Source organism: Bos grunniens, chromosome 9 (assembly GCF_055505025.1).
Source record: "Bos grunniens cultivar Pamir isolate PY7600 chromosome 9, Bosgru_T2T1.0, whole genome shotgun sequence".
Lineage (NCBI taxonomy): Eukaryota > Metazoa > Chordata > Mammalia > Artiodactyla > Bovidae > Bos > Bos grunniens.
In genome coordinates this window covers 8,575,107-8,591,610 of record NC_141173.1, presented here as the reverse complement: position 1 = coordinate 8,591,610, position 16,504 = coordinate 8,575,107, and the positions used below count along the sequence as shown (strand labels likewise).

The window sequence follows — 16,504 nt, the reverse complement described above, 5'->3', positions numbered from 1 at the left end:
TACATTAGTTACATGAGAAAATAGCATAGCCAAATAAAAAGATGATCTGCTTTGGTGAAAGCAATGAAAAGCAAGTTATGGAATCAGATGAAGTCATGTATAGCATAATATTGTGTATATACATATGGTATATGGCTTATGAAAATACAGGGTTATTTCCTATATCTTTATACTGATACTATCAATGAAGGGGTCAATAAACAACTGTGTTCATGTATAAAACTCATATGGCTTCCATGTTTAGGCACATTTTCTCATACAAACTCTTTCGCTGCACTTCAAAAAAAAGCAGTAGCCTCTGGAAGTTAGATACAAATTTGTTGCTTTAAATATAGTTTTATGTCTTTTATTCCCCCACCCAGGACTTATAAGTAGATGACTAAGAAACAAATACACTCGTAAACTGACTCTTGGTGTTCAATTTTCAGTTATGAATTTTTTTCTGGAAATCAAGGGTTATAATAAAGTGAAATCATCAATAAGTTAACACACACATAATTCATTATTTTACCATGTGTTTATTCTTCAATGTATGGACAAGTAGAACATCAGATTATTTGATAACAATTGTTACTGCCATCTAGCTTGCAATATAAATATTAACTTCATGTTGTCAGATAGCTTTCGCTCACCTTTCCACAGAAACTATTCTAGCTCACTATTGCTTCTCAAGAAACTCTCAAAGTTATGCTGTACTTTTATGCTACAGCCCCATTGCACGACTTTTGGTCATGAAAATGGTCAGGCCAATACACCCTTTCTCTTAATTTCCTCACCTGAAACATCTTTTTCTCCAGGCATGCCTGCAACAAAGCCACTGCAAGTCCCACCCCCAATGGCACCACCACGATGAACTAACCAACCAATCAGCATCAGCTTCCATATGCCTTAGCTTCTGTCTGTTTTATGTCAATAATGGATTTTCAATTATTAGATTAGGTGCCTTATTCCCCCAACTAGATTATAAACTTCTATGAGAAGGAAGTACACCTTATGAGATTTAAAACCACCTCCTGCTTTGCATAGCTAGGGTTCAATATTTATTCTATAAATAAATTTTATTCTATGAATTGCTTCTTCAAAATGCAAATTTTTAGATGCTGAGAATCATTTCTCTAATATTCTTTGGTGAACAGTTCAGTGGGTAAAAAATAAAATTCTTATAAAGTACTTAAATGTTAGGTATGCATGATTATGATGGTCAACATTTCTTTAGTCAACAGCATTTACTATATATTTTAATGTATAAATATACTCAGGTTATGAAAATAATTAAAATACTATTTTATTTAGGACTTAAATCTCAGTGTCCTAAAACAAAGCTTAATGTTTTAAAAAACCACTTAATTTTTGTCAATTATTTACTATGTTAAGTATTAAAATTGCAAAGATAAGTAAGAAATAGACTCTGATAATTTCACACCCAAGAAAAGCCAGTAAACATGGCCTGAGCCTTTCAAGTACATAAATTACTTATCTTAATTGAAGTAATTAGCTACACTTACATGTTATTAAATTTATTATTTTTACACTTATTGGAAATAGAGTTGGCACAGTTCTTTTTCATGCAAATTCTTTTGTGTGCATAAGACTGCTTGGAGTTCTCTAGGTAGTGACAAGGAGCCAGATTATCAGTCATTATAATATTCTTCTGTTTTCTGAGATTTTTTTTAAAAACATTTAATGTGATTAGACTTAAAAATTGAATTCTCTCCCTCACCAAGTATTTGTTGAGCGCTTGTACAAGCAGGTGATTTATGGAAACAAATAGATGATTGAGGAAAAGACTATTATCTTTTGTAGTCTGTATCATCAAAGACATTTCTAGAACTTACATGAACCATTGGAAACAAGGAATTTTAAGATTAGGCATCATTAGTTGAAATTCTAAAGGACACCGGTTACGAAAAACCTTTTACTGTTAGTTATAAATGTTGTTGTTCAGTCACTCAGTCGAGTCCTATTGTGTGCAACCCTTTGGACTGTATAGCCCGAGAGGGTCCTCTGACCATAGGATTTTTCAGGTAAGAATACTCCTGTGGATTGCTACTTCCTCCTCCAGGGGATCTTTCTGACCTAAGGATTGAATCCATATCTCCTGCCTCTCCTACACTGCAGGAGTCATCACTGAGTCAGTGAGTCATCACTCAGTCATCACTGAGTCATCGGGGAAGCCCCAATTTTAAACATACTAATACTTTAATTTCCCCAAAGAACCAAACAGGAATAGACTAAGTGAATAAATGACAATTTCCAAAGAATTAATTCAAGAATGACCATTACATAATAAATATCAGGAAATATTTAAGTAAAATACATTTTTAGAGGATCACAAAATTAACGCTAATGTCTAAAATAAATTAATTTCTATTAAGAAACACTAGAAATCTGAGCAATCCATTATTAAAAATTAAAAGATTACTTGATATCCTTTCCTTCAAATTACTTCTTGGTTTCATTGCCATAATCAGATACTTGGTTATAGGAACCAAGATGCTGTTTATTATAAAAATAGAATCTTGCTTTTGAAAATACTACCACAGAAATGATACTTTTCAACATTGGCCATTTCTCTGTTAAGTAAATGGGTGATTTTACAGCACTTCTAAATTGGACAAAAGATAGTATAATCAAAGGGTATGCTGTTAGTATGTCCATAGAAAAACTAAAAATGATCAGGTGTTTTAAGTTTTTAAATTACAAAACCCAAACTATTTTATAGAAACAATTGTCAAATATATTTAGTATCGATACTCTTAGACAACAATGATATATTTTAATTTACTGTATTTCCAAATACAAGCTTTGAAAAATAATTACATATAATAATAGATTTTTTAAATCTCTTCTCAAACATGTATTCAAAAATTATATTATAAAGCATCTTATCTAGAATGATTCCAGGACATTTGGGGTATAAACCTTTGCATCATTATTTTTATACTAACTCTGACTTCTGGGAAATGTTAGTAAATTGGGTACACCATTCCATGTAAGAAATCATCAATGTCGGAATTATTTGTTAATATTTAGTTAGTATATATTATCCAATTGCATTTTATGATCTCATCTCTTTCTAAGATAAGTTGAATTTTTATAAACTATCAGGAGTGATTTGCTTGAAAAATACTTTATTTGTTGGAGATGAGTAAAATAAATATAGTGTGTGTGTTAGTTGCTCAGCTGTGTTTGACTCTTTGTGACTCCATTGACTGTAGCCTGCCAGGCTCCTCCATCCACAGGGTTTTCCAGGCAAGAATCCTGGAGTGGACTGCCATTTCCCTCTCCAGTGGGATCTTCCCGATCCAGGGATAGAACCCGGGTCTCCCGCATTGCAGGGAGACTCTTTACCATCTGAGCCATAGTAAGGCTTAAAATAAATATAGAAACACATAAATAATAAAAGCAATTCTACTTCCAATATCAAACTAGTAGTATTCATCTCTTCTTGTTGACCTGCATCAGAATTTAACATTTTAGCACAGCAGTGGCAAAATAAGATGCTATGCTGTGAGTTCCAGCACCTTTGTAGGGAACTAAACCCCTCATACTGTAAAATGAATCTTATTGCTAATGTGACCCAATAAGATCTTAGGGAATCTGAATGAAAAGAAAGTGAACTGGGCTGTCCCTGGATGAACCATTTCTGTATTTTCCTAACAATAACAGGGCTGACTGGCTTTCTGCCAACCTCTCTGACATGACAGGGAATCGGGCGCATAGAAAGCCTTTTTTGGGCCTTATGAAGAACCCTGGAAAGTATCTCTCTCTAATAAAATGAGAAACTCTTGTAGGATTTTAGAGGCAATGAGTGAGAAATCATGGTTTGATTTGCATTTAGGTAGATTATGGTAACTGAAGAATGGAGAGCAGACTGTAGGGAAAAAGAATTAGAGGCAGCATAAACTATGAAGAGTGGTTGCAATTGTCCACATACAACCATCTGTGATTGGGCAGAGGGTCAGGTTCGACGGACAGGTTTCTGGCAGCTCCTAAGGGTAGAGGAGCAGATAGATGGGGTACCCCCATTAGATAAGAACCAGAAGGACACACAGAATGCTGGCCAGCCCCAGCTTACTGCAGGCTGAGTACATCTTTGGGGTCCAAATCATTGGCAATTAGAGTGCATTTCAATGCCCCAAAAGCTTACAGGAAAAGTGTTTTATAGAAAAGTTTATGTTTACAAAAGTCACACATTTTAGTATAATATTTTTGATAGATGCTACCTTTATGTACATACTTATATATTATACATATTATATAATCTATATATTATATATTATGTATTTGTTTAAAATGTTTAAGAAAAATAATCCCTTTATGATTTTTTATGGTTTTTCTTTTTTTTTATTTTATTTAACTTTACAATATTGTATTGGTTTTGCCATATATCAAAATGAGTCTGCCACAGGTATACATGTGTTCCCCATCCTGAACCCTCCTCCCTCCTCCCTTTTATGATTTTTTAATTAAAGCTCATATCCATTTGGGACTTTTCAACTTGCTAAAGTTCAATCTCATTTACTATGACAATATACGTGCATGTGTGATCAGTCGCTTCAGTCGTGTCCGACTCTTTGCCACCCTATGGACTACAGCCTGCCAGGCTCGTCTGTCCACAGGATTCTCCAGGGAAGATTATTGGAGTGGGTTGTCATTCCCTCCCCCAGGGGATCTTCCCAACTGAGGTATCCAACCACCAAGTCTCCTGCGTCTCCTGCACTGTGGGAGGGTTCTTTACTGCTGAGCTACCAGGGAAGCCCACTCTAACAGTAGAGCACAGAATAGTTTAACTGAAAGAAATATCACCCTATGCATATTTACTGAAAGAAATAATTTAATAAGATACTCCATGAAAAGAATTAGTGCATTCAACATTACAACTGAAAGTTAAAAGATTAGGTAAGTGGTTGTTTGACCAAAACAGTTCAATATATATACATAGTGGGTATTCCATGAAATGACTGTTTTTTTTTTTCATAAGCACTGATAATTCAGAAACATCTTTATTGCACTTAATTACATTCACTTGATTCACATGATCTCAAGGATGTATCTGGAAGTAAGAAAAGAGCATTTCCTCTGACATTTACACTTTTTGACCTATTTTGTTCCTACATAATCTATTTTTTAAGTAAATAGTTCTATTCATGTTTTACCATTTATCTACTGCTATATTTCTACATTTTATTACATTTTAGTTTAAAGCATTATTGTATACATAGTTACTGAAATAATAAAACTGACTTATTTAATGAAAATGATTAAGATGTACATAGAGTGTTTATAATTATTTCTAAAAATAATATAATACTATCTTTACTAATCCCTTAACACAGCTTATTTTTAAGGGATATGTGAACACATGTGAATGATATTTTCAGAATTTTTCTAGGATAAAAACTATCCTTATAATCAATTAACATATATTCAAACTTGTTTCCATAGGTTGTCCTTATTAGTATTGAAGCCCAAGAGGCATTCAAAAAGAGAACTAAAAACAATTTGCAGTATCATAGAAGTGCTTCATATACTTCCAGAGAAGGAAGACCACTGAAACTCAGGTGGAAGCTGCAACTTAATGTCGCAGTGGACAAGTGAATGGTCAACCAGCAGAAGCAGCTTCTGTTTGAGCATCACACCTGAGCTTCTCTTAACCTGCTTCCTCCTCTTGCAAAAGGGGATTCTAGAACAGGTTTCTGAGGTCTTCTGAAGCACTAAAACTGCATCATTTTCTCAGGTCAAAAGTTGGCAAATGGACCTGTGGGCCATCTCTCAGCAGACCCAGAGGCCTAGAGGCTGTGCCAAGTTTGCCTGGGGTGCTCAGAAAAAACAGGCCCCAGAGTCTAAGGAAAACATGGAGCTGTAGCTGCTTCTATACCTTTGCTCAAGTCACTCAGTGTGGAATGGAGACAAGCCTGGGGCCTGGAATGCTTTGCTGCAATGCTACACCTGGATGCACCTCTCTTGGGTAACAAAACACAAAGAAACTGTATGGGACTAAAAGTAACTGTGTGCATGCACATTTAAGGCAAATTCTGGACCCCAAAGATACAAAGAGGTGGAAAAACCCAACTGCCACTTTTGAAGAGACTGGAGCAAAAACCAGGTATCAGAAGCAAAAGCAGGGTACCATATATGCCCCTGCACTCAGCAGCACCTAAGGGGTGGGCAAAGCACCTAAGCCCCTCTGTGGGTGGACTCCTCTACACACCCCTTCCCTCACCCCATATAAGGAAAAAGCTGACTCCCCGACCCGCCTTCTGAGCAAGCAGGGAAACTGTTGTTTCTTTTCCCAACCCTCTGACTCAGCAGGGGCCCCTATAAAGTTTGCCTGAATTTCTTGTCTGGCCTCTAACAAATTCCTTTAAGGAAGTCAAAAGTCCTGGACTGTAACAGAACAGGTCCCTGGGTGAATGAGGTTCAATGGCTCACTCTTATCTGACTATTTGCAACCCCATGGACTCCAGGACACCAAGCTTCTCTCTTCTTCACCATCTCCCAGAGTTTGCTGAAATTCATGTAAATCAAGTCGGTAAAGCCATTCAACCATCTCATCCTCTGTTGTCCCCTTCTCCTGAATTCAATCTTTCCCAACATCAGGTTCTTTTCTTTTTTTTTTCTCATTAAACTTTTTTAATGGGTCTCAAATTCTGTGACAGGTTTTTGGTCAAGTTGTTTTCATTAAAAAGTACTGATTTTAAAAATAACTTAAACTGCCACACACAAAACACATGGTCCACAAAAACATTCTCCTTTCCTTCTGAAGGTTTTACGATGCATTGTTATCATTAACCAGTCTTTTACTCTTAAACTTAAATGGCCAATTGAGACAAACAGTTCTGAGACCGTTCTTCCACCACTGATTAAGACTGGGGTGGCAGGTATTGGGGATAATACTCATTTAGCCTTCTGAGCTTTCTGGGCAGACTTGGTGACCTTGCCAGCTTCAGCTGCCTTCTTGTCCACTGCTTTGATGACACCCACAGCGACTGTCTGTCTCATGTCATGCACAGCAAAACGGCCCAGGGGAGGATAATCAGAGAAGCTCTCGACACACACGAGCTTGCCAGGAACCATATCAACGATGGCAGTATCACCAGATTTCAAGAAATCAGGGCCATCTTCCAGCTTTTTCCCAAAACGACGATCAATCTTCTCCTTCAGCTCAGCAAACTTGCAAGCAATGTGAGCTGTGTGACAATCCAGCACAGGTGCATATCCAGCACTGATTTGGCCTGGATGGTTCAAAATAATCACCTCAGCTGTGAAGCCAGCAGCTTCCATGGGTGGGTCATTTTTGCTGTCACCAGCCACACTGCCATGATGGACATCTTCCATAGACACGTTCTCGACATTGAAGCCCACATTGTCCCCAGGAAGGGCTTCACTCAATGCTTCATGGTGCATTTCTACAGACTTCACTTCAGTTGTTACATTGACGGGAGCAAAGATGACCACCATGCCAGGTTTGAGAACACCAGTCTCCACACGACCCACAGGGACAGTACCAATACCACCAATTTTATAGACATCCTGGAGAAGCAAACGCAAGGGTTTGTCAGTTGGGCGAGTTGGTGGCAGGATGCAATCCAGAGCTTCAAGCAGGGTGGTTCCACTGGCATTGCCGTCCTTACTTTCCATCCCTTGAATCATGGCATATTAGCACTTGGCTCCAGCATGTTGTCACCATTCCAGCCAGAAACTGGCACAGATGCTACTGTGTCGGGGTTGTAGCCGATTTTCCTAACGTAGGTGCTGACTTCCTTAACAATTTCCTCGTATCTCTTCTGGCTATAGGGTGGCTCAGTGGAATCCATTTTGTTAACGCCAACAATCAGTTGTTTCACACCCAGGGTGTAAGCCAGAAGGGCATGCTCATGGGTCTGCCCGTTCTTGGAGATACCGGCTTCAAATTCACCAACACCAGCAGCAACAATCAGGACAGCACAGTCAGCCTTGGATGTGCCTGTAATCCTGTTTTTGATGAAGTCTCTGTGTCCTGGGGCATCAATGATGGTCACATAGTACTTGCTGGTCTCAAATTTCCACCAGGAGATATCAATGGTGATACCACGCTCACGTTCAGCTTTAAGTTTGCCCAAGACCCAGGCATATTTGAAGGAGCCCTTTCCCATCTCAGCAGCCTCCTTCTCGAACTTTTCAATTGTTCTCTTGTCGATCCCGCCACATTTGTAGATATGATGGCCAGTCGTGGTAGACCTCCCTGAATCTACGTGCCCAATGACAACGATGTTGATGTGGGTCTTCTCCTTTCCCATTTTGGCTTAGGTTTAACGGTGGTTTTCATGACACCTGTGTCCTGGCAGCAAGCCCGTTGTGAAAAAGCAAGACTTTTCTAATTAGTCAGTTCTTTGCATAAGGTGACCAAAGTATTGAAGCTTCAGCTTCAGCATCAGTTCTTCCAGTGAAGATTCAGGACTGATTTCCTTTAGGATGGACTGGTTGGATCTCCTTGCAGTCCAAGGGACTCTCAAGAGTCTTCTCCAATACCACAGTTCAAAACCATCAATTCTTTGGCACTCAGCTTTCTTTATGGTCCAACTCTCACATCCATACATGACTACTGGAAAAACCATAGCCTTGACTAGACAGACCATTGTTGGCAAAGTAGTATCTCTGCTTTTTAATATGCTGTCTAGGTTGGTCATAGATTTTCTTCCAAGAAGCAAGCATCTTTTAATTTCATGGCTGCAATCACCATCTGCAGTGATTTTGGAGCCCAAGAAGATAAAGTCTGTCACTGTTTCCATTGTTTCTCATCTATTTGCCATGAGGGGATGGGACTGGATGCCATGATCTTAGTTTTCTGAATGTTGAGTTTTAAGCCAACTTTTTCACCTGCCCCTTTCACTTTTATCAAGAGGCTGTTTAGTTCTTCTTCACTTTATGCCATAAGGGTGGTGTTATCTGCATATCCGAGGTTATTGATATTTCTCCCAGCAATCTTGATTCCAGCTTGTGCTTCTTCCAGTCCAGCATTTCTCATGATGTACCCTGTATATAAGTTAAATAAGCAGGGTGACAATATATAGCCTTGATGTACTCCTTTCCTGATTTGGAACCAGTATTTTGTTTCATGTCCGGTTCTAACTGCTGCTTCTTGATCTGCATACAGTTTTCTCAAGAGGCAGGTCAGGTGGTCTGGTATTCCCATCTCTTTCAGAATTTTCCACAGTTTATTGTGATCCACAGAGTCAAAGGCTTTGGCATAGTCAATAAAGCAGAAATAGATGTTTCTTTGGAACTCTCTTGCTTTTTCGATGATCCAGCAGATGTTGGCAATTTGGTTCCTGGTCTCTGGTTCCTCTGCCTTTTCTAAAACCAGCTTGAACATCTGGAAGTTCATGGTTCGTGTATTGTTGAAGCCTGGCTTGGAGAATTTTGAGCATTACTTTGCTACCTTGTGAGATGAGTGCAATTGTGCAATAGTTTGAGCGTTCTTTGGCATTGCCTTTCTTTGTGATTGGAATGAAAACTGACCTTTTCCAGTCCCGTGACCACTGTTGAGTTTTCCAAATTTGCTGGCATATTGACTGCAGCACTTTCATAGCATCATCTTTCAGGATTTGGAATAGCTCCACTGGAATTCCATCACGTCCACTAGCTTTGTTCGTAGTGATGCTTCCTAAGGCCCACTTGACTTTGCAAAGAAGTCTGGCTCTAGGTGAGTGATCACACCATCATGATTATCTGGGTCTTGAAGATCTTTTTTCTATAGTTCTTCTGTGTATTCTTAGCACCTCTTCTTAATATCTTCTGCTTCTGTTAGCGCCATACCATTTCTGTACTTTTTTGTGCTCATCTTTACATGAAATGTTCCCTTGGTATCTCTCATTTTCTTGAAGTGATCTCTAGTCTTTCCCATTCTATTGTTTTCCTCTATTTCTTTGCATTGATCACTGAGGAAGGCTTTCTTCTCTCTCCTTGCTATTTTTTGGAACTCTGCATTCAAATGGGTATATAGTTCCTTTTGTCCTTTGCTTTTCACTTCTTTTCTTTTCACAGTTATTTGTAGGCCTCCTCAGACAACCATTTTGCTTTTTTTCCTTTCTTTTTCTTATGGATGGTCTTGATTACTGCCTTCTGTACAATGCCACAAACCTCTGTCCATAGTTCTTTAGGCACACTCTGTCTATCAGATTTAATCCCTTGAATCTATTTCTCACTTCCACTGTATAATCATTGAGCGATTTGGTTTAGGTCATACCTGAATTGGTCCAGTGGTTTTCCCTAATTTCTTCATTTAAGTCTGAATTTTGCAATAAGGAGTTCATGATCTGAGCCAAGTCGGCTTCCAGTCTTGTTTTTTCTGACTGTACAGCTTCTCCATCTTTGGCTGCAAATGATATAATCAACCTGATTTTGGTATTGACCATCTGATGATGTCCATGGTAGAGTCATCTCTTGTGTTGTTGGAAGAGGTGTTTGCTATGTGCAGTGTGTTCTCTTGGCAAAACTCTGTTACCCTTTGCCCTGATTCATTCTGTACTCCAAGGTCAAACTTGCTAGTTTTTCCAGATATCTCTTGACTTCCTACTTTTGTACTCCAGTCCCCTAGGATGAACAGGACATCTTTTTTGGTGTTAGTTCTAGAAGGTCTTCTAGTTCTTCATAGAACCTTTCACCTTCAGTTTCTTCAGCATTAGTAGTTGGGGCATAGACTTGGATTACTGTGATACTGAATGGTTTGCCTTGGAATCAAACAGAGATCATTCTGTCGTTTTGGAGATTGCACCGAAGTACTGCATTTCAGACTCTTTTGCTGACTATGATGGCTACTCCTTTTCTTCTAAAGGCTTCTTGCCCACAGTAGTAGATATAATGGTCATCTGAATTAAATTCGCCCATTCCACTCCATTTTAGTTCACTGATACCTAAAGTGTCAATGTTCACTCTTGCCATCTCCTGTTCGACCACCTCCAACTTACCTTGACTCATGGACCTAACATTTCAGGTTCCTATGCAATGTTGTTCTTTACAGCATCAGACTTTACTTCCATCTTCAGTCACATCCACAACTGGGCTCTGTTCTTGCTTTGACTCAGCCCCTTCCTTCTTTCTGGAGCTATTTCTCCACTCTTCTCCAGTAGCATATTGGGCACCTACTGTCCTGGGGAGTTCATCTTTCCATTTGATAACTTTTTGCCTTTTCATACTGTCCACAGTGTTCTTAAAGAAAGAATACTTAAATGGTTTGCTATTCCCTTCTCCAGTGGACCACATTTTGTCAGAACTCTTCACCATGACCCATCCATCTTGGGTGGCCTTATACAGTGAGGCTCATGGTTTCATTGAGTTAGACAAGGCTGTGATCCAAGTGATCAGTTTGGTTAATTTTCTGTAACTGTGGTTTCCATTCATCTGCCCTTTGATGGATAAGTATAAGAGACTTGTGGAAGCTTCCTGATGGGAGGTACTGGCTATGGGGGAATCTGGGTCTTGCTCTGATGGGCAGGGCCACGCTCAATAAATCTTTAATCCAATTTTCTGTTGATGGGTGGGGCTGTGTTCCCTTCCTGTAGTTTGGCCTCAGGCCAAACTATGGTAGAGGTAATGGTGGTAATGGCAGCTCCTTTGAAAGGACTTAGACCAGGACTGTTGTATTAAGTACCCCTGACCCCACAGTATCCCACTATTGACCCACACCTCTGCCACAGACTCCTGGATGCTCACAGGCAAGTCTGGCTCAGTCTCTTGTGGGGTCACTGCTCCTTTCTCCTGGGTCCTGGTGCACACAAGGTTTTGTTTGTGCCCTCCAAGATTCTGCTTTCCCAGTCCTGCATGTGGAGAAGGCAATGGCACCCCACTCCAGTACTCTTGCCTGGAGAATCCCACGGATGGAGGAGCCTGTTGGGTTGCCGTCTATGGGGTCGCACAGAGTCGGACTCGACTTAGCAGCAGCAGCAGCAGTCCGGTAGGAGTTCTGTAATCAAATCCCATTGGCCTTCAAAGTCAAATTCCCTGGGGGTTCTCAGTCCCTTTGCCAGATCCCCAGGTTGGGAAATCTGTTGTGGGCCCTAGAACTTTCACAACAGTGTGAGAACTTCTCTGGTATAATTGTTCTTCAGTTTGTGGGTCATCTGCTTGGTCACTCTAAAGTGGGGCTAATGGCAACCTCCTCCAGGAGGACTTAGGCCACACGCCACACCTCCCAGGTCTGCTGCAGCCAGAGCCCCTCTCCCTGTGGCAGGCCACTGCTGACCTGTGCCTCCACAGGAGACACTCAAAGGCAGGTCTGGCTCAGTCTCTTATGGGGTCCCTGGGTCCTGGTGCATACAAGGTTTTGTTGAGCCCTCCAAGTGTCTCTCGTGTGTATGGGGTTTGACTGGATACCTGATTTCACTCCTCTCACAGTCTTGTTCGGGCTTCTCCTTTCTCCCTGGGTGAATGTCTGAGCACTAAAGCAAGGTTTACTTTGCAGGTGAGGCTTCAGATTATGCAGTTTGAAAAGCTGTAGCCAGCATCCTCATTGGAGAGGGATTTTTTTTTTTTTTTTCTTTAGAAGACAATATGTTTTCAAAGGCTTCTGAGCACTAATGCATTCCATTCATTTAATAAACATTAAATTTGCACTTATTATAATCCAGTCAGGACTCTAGACACTGGTGATACACAGACATGAACTGAACAGACAAGAATTTGTTTTTGTGAGAGAAAATTTTATAGTTATTCCTAGTCTGATATACAAGGCTTATAAGTCTTACATAAATATTAAATTTATTAGCCAGTCCTTGGACAGCTTCATTACAAGTGGTCAAAAATACATTAGTCAGATTCATAACTTTTAATATCATTGTTTCATTCATAAACTGCTGCAGATAAAGGGAATTTAAGTAATATTTCATCTGTATCATTCGATGGAGGATGATTAAGAGATCACTGAGATGAAAACTTGACACAAAAGCCAGGTTACTATGTCCAAATTCATGCTGTGGTCTCATTGGCTTCTCTTCTATTATCCCAGAGCTTTCTTTCCTTTCAATTTTAATTGATTTTGTTATACATGGATCTAGTCTTTATGTGCACTATGCGAAAATGCTTGTTTCCTCATTCCATTCACTATTGTTATATTATACCTCTTAAATGCTTTTATTTTTGTAAACTACCCAAGAAGACATAAATATAGCTTCATTATAGCATGCCTCTCTATTTTCACGGGGTCATACATTTACATTTATGCAGCCATCAAAGGTTTGCTCTCAGAGGAAGGAGCCATAGACACAGTTTTGATGTCACCTCCCCTCCCAAAAATACTTCACAACTCATAGTTCAGGGAGGGAAAATGTTAGATTTTTTCTTGGTCTACTATCTCTCAACATACATCTCTCTTCAACCTGAGTAGTGCTTCTCCTTGTCCAATTTTGCTTGATATTAATACTGTTACTGCTGCTTTGTTAACACCTTTGTCTGCTACATCTTTTTCCATATGTTTTCTACTCTTCAGTATCATTTTGCTTTAAGCATATATCTTACATAAAACATGTATAGCTGTATTTTAAAAATCACATTGATCCTCTTCCTTTTAGTAGGAAATAAAATCATCTTAATTTATCATATTTATCATAATACTGGACTTATTTCTTATATCTTAAATTTTTTACTTAGCATATTTTCTTGTTTTTTCATTTTCCCCCTATTTAATTCTTTTGGATTGATAGCAATTTTCACTGTAATAGTTTTTATTTAGATATCCTTAAATTATTGGTGTTCACCAATTTTATCACATGTACTTAAATAAAGCTTTAAATCTATCAATATCTATAGTTAATTAGTGTTTGTACTCTTTCCCAAACCAAGACAAGAATTTTAATGTGTCATCCATGCTCCTCTGTCTTGATACTCATGTATCATTATTTTCCATATTCATTTTCAAATTATTGTACATCATTCTTCAATAATTAGACTTGACTATTAGTCTCAACTTAATCTAACTCTCATTAGTCTCAACTTAATCTAACTCTCAGTATCAGTTTCTGTGTTGATCTCCTTTCTTAGATTTGCTTAATTCTGTTCAAGTACCTCTTTTAACAGAGAATGGTCTAACATTGACCCATCTGGCTGTCACATTTGAATGCTGGTTTTACTAGACCTAGAAACTTAAGGTCAAGGATTTTTATCTTAGTTCCTGAGGCAGGGATTGAACCCGGACCCTGGAAGTGAAAAGCACCAAATCCTAACCACTGGAGCACCAGGAATTCCCGAGGTTGAGTATCTCTTTTCCTCAGTGAACACTGACGATAACTTGTACACAGAATGCAGGTATCCATTGTCGCCTGTGAGATGTCTACTGGTAAAATGGCACCCCACTCCAGTACTCTCGCCTGGAGAATTCCATGGACAGAGGAGCCTGGTGGGCTACAGTCCACGGGGTTGCAAAGAGTTGGACACGACTAAGACAGTAACACATACAAGAGAATCTGCTTTTCTTTCTGGAAGTTTCTTTGGAGATTTTTCCTTTTATCATTGGAGTTCTGAAATTTTACCAGTGCATGTCTAGATATGGGTCTTTCTCACTCAGCTTACTTGGAACTCTGTTCCCTTTCCATACAAGGACCAGCCCTTTAACTGAGCATACTCAGCAATTCTCTCTTAAGCCAACTTCCCCTTTTCTTGGTTTCTATCCATATCTGGTGTGGAGGTTTGAAGGTGCTGCAAGCTGCCCTTTGCTTGCATTCCAGCTTCTCTGTATCCCTTAAGAGCATCCTCTGAGAAAACTGAATCCTGACTTCTGACTATTAAAGTTAAGTGCAAACCATATTACTTTCCATGTCATTCTCTGAAGAATTCTCTCTCCTACTTACATAAACCTTTCAAAAGAGTGTCCTCTGATTCTCCACTCTCCCCTCGTCCAATAATGTCAGGCATTCTGACTTCAAGCCTCCTTCCCTGAATGAAACCGCTTTCTGGAAAGGCAATTGCCTCAGAAACTGTCACATTCATCTTGATTCCTCCAGCATTTGACACCATCCCACTCTGCCCCATCCCACAACTTTTCCTAAAATGTTCATCCCCCTTGGTTTGCAAAGCTGACGATTTGATTTTATTCCTCCTCCTGACTGCTTTGTTTCCTTCACTGCCTTAGTGAATCTTCATCCTCTAAAGCTAAGTCTTCCCCTCAACATTCTCTCCTTGAGAAATTCCACCCATTCCTACAGACTCCGGTATCACTTTTGGAAAAACAACCATCAGTCTCCCACTCCTGTAGGCTGATCTACATCTTGAGGCCACCCACACTATAGTGCCTCCTAGTTATAGTGATACAGTTAGGATATATGAAAACAAGCTTATTACCACCTTGGTGAGAGCTGGTCCTAGACATGCATTCCAAATTTATTTTTAAATAAACGTATGGCGCTCAGGATAAATCATTCATGAATAAATAAAGAGCAAAATAAAATAAAAGTTGACTAGAAATAATGCAGAAAATTTTCTTAGAGTTATCAAAAATTTCTTGATGAACCAGTTTGATTATGTAAAGATAAGCCCTAAGGTGAAATCTGGAAAACTGACAGTGATAAAAGAGAGAGATTAGTTTGCATATTAACAAGTAATAATTTGAACTTTACTGAGGCTCCCAGGGAGACAAGGTGAGGCTTCCTGAGTAAAACAGAGGAAGGAGGTGAGGTTAAAAAGAGGATTAAGGAGTAAGGGGAGAACCATCCAGAAAATGCTTGAAAACTGAGACCGCAGGAGGAAACTGTGAGATTCCACATGGAAATAATATCAGAAGCAATTTTAATAACAGTGATATTTAAGTATAAAGGTATATACTGTGAAATAAAATCCTTCTACACTACAACTAACTTTTATTAAAAGCATATACCTTATATTTGTAATATTTAAAAAGAGGTGTTACAGAAATTAAAGATTGATTTCACACTGAGGTTGGCAAGGGGCAGAATAAAGAACAGCCCCACCTACAAAATACAAAGCAATGGCCTAAATACATCTAAGATTGAACAGGCAGGAACACACATAACCCCTCCCTCAAAACATCCCTCGGGATATCGAGAGTATAATAAATTTATAGCTGCAAATTAGGCAGAAGATCAAGCCATGTGTTTGCTTAAAAATTACACTAAAGCTAGCATTTGAAAGGATGGAGAATTTGGAAACATATTGATGGTAACTTTAGGATTACAACCTGACATTCTTATATTCGGCTCTTATATATGGCTCATGCTATAATATCCATTATACACAGTCTCTCAGCTGATTTTGTACTTTCTGTACCAAATGCAAACACCACCCTGATATAGAAGGGAATCTAAAGTTGTTTACTAGTCATTGCTGGGTTCTACTGAACTGGTGGCTAAGTGGCCAAGTGGCCAAGGATTGGCAAAGGGAATTAAGGATGGCATCTCTTATGTGCTAAATTCTTCCTGACTTTGGTTTTGGGCTTTTTCTTCTTCCCTGACCCCAACCTTCACAGAGCACAATAGTTCTGATTAGCTAATTATTGCAAACTGCTCCAACAAGA

At 39.1% G+C, this 16,504-nt stretch overlaps 1 protein-coding gene and 2 pseudogenes across 4 annotated transcripts in view; all 3 read right to left on the bottom strand.

The window, feature by feature from the left end:
- The window catches only part of ADGRB3 (adhesion G protein-coupled receptor B3), an 888,911-nt gene that overhangs the window by 541,772 nt on the left and 330,635 nt on the right, over nt 1-16,504 (bottom strand). The window lies entirely within an intron of this gene.
- Nucleotides 6,608-7,644, bottom strand: LOC147365555 (elongation factor 1-alpha 1 pseudogene; annotated as a pseudogene). Its single transcript, XR_015132279.1, has one exon. The product of XR_015132279.1 is annotated as an elongation factor 1-alpha 1 pseudogene (transcript).
- Nucleotides 7,632-8,345, bottom strand: LOC147365554 (elongation factor 1-alpha 1 pseudogene; annotated as a pseudogene).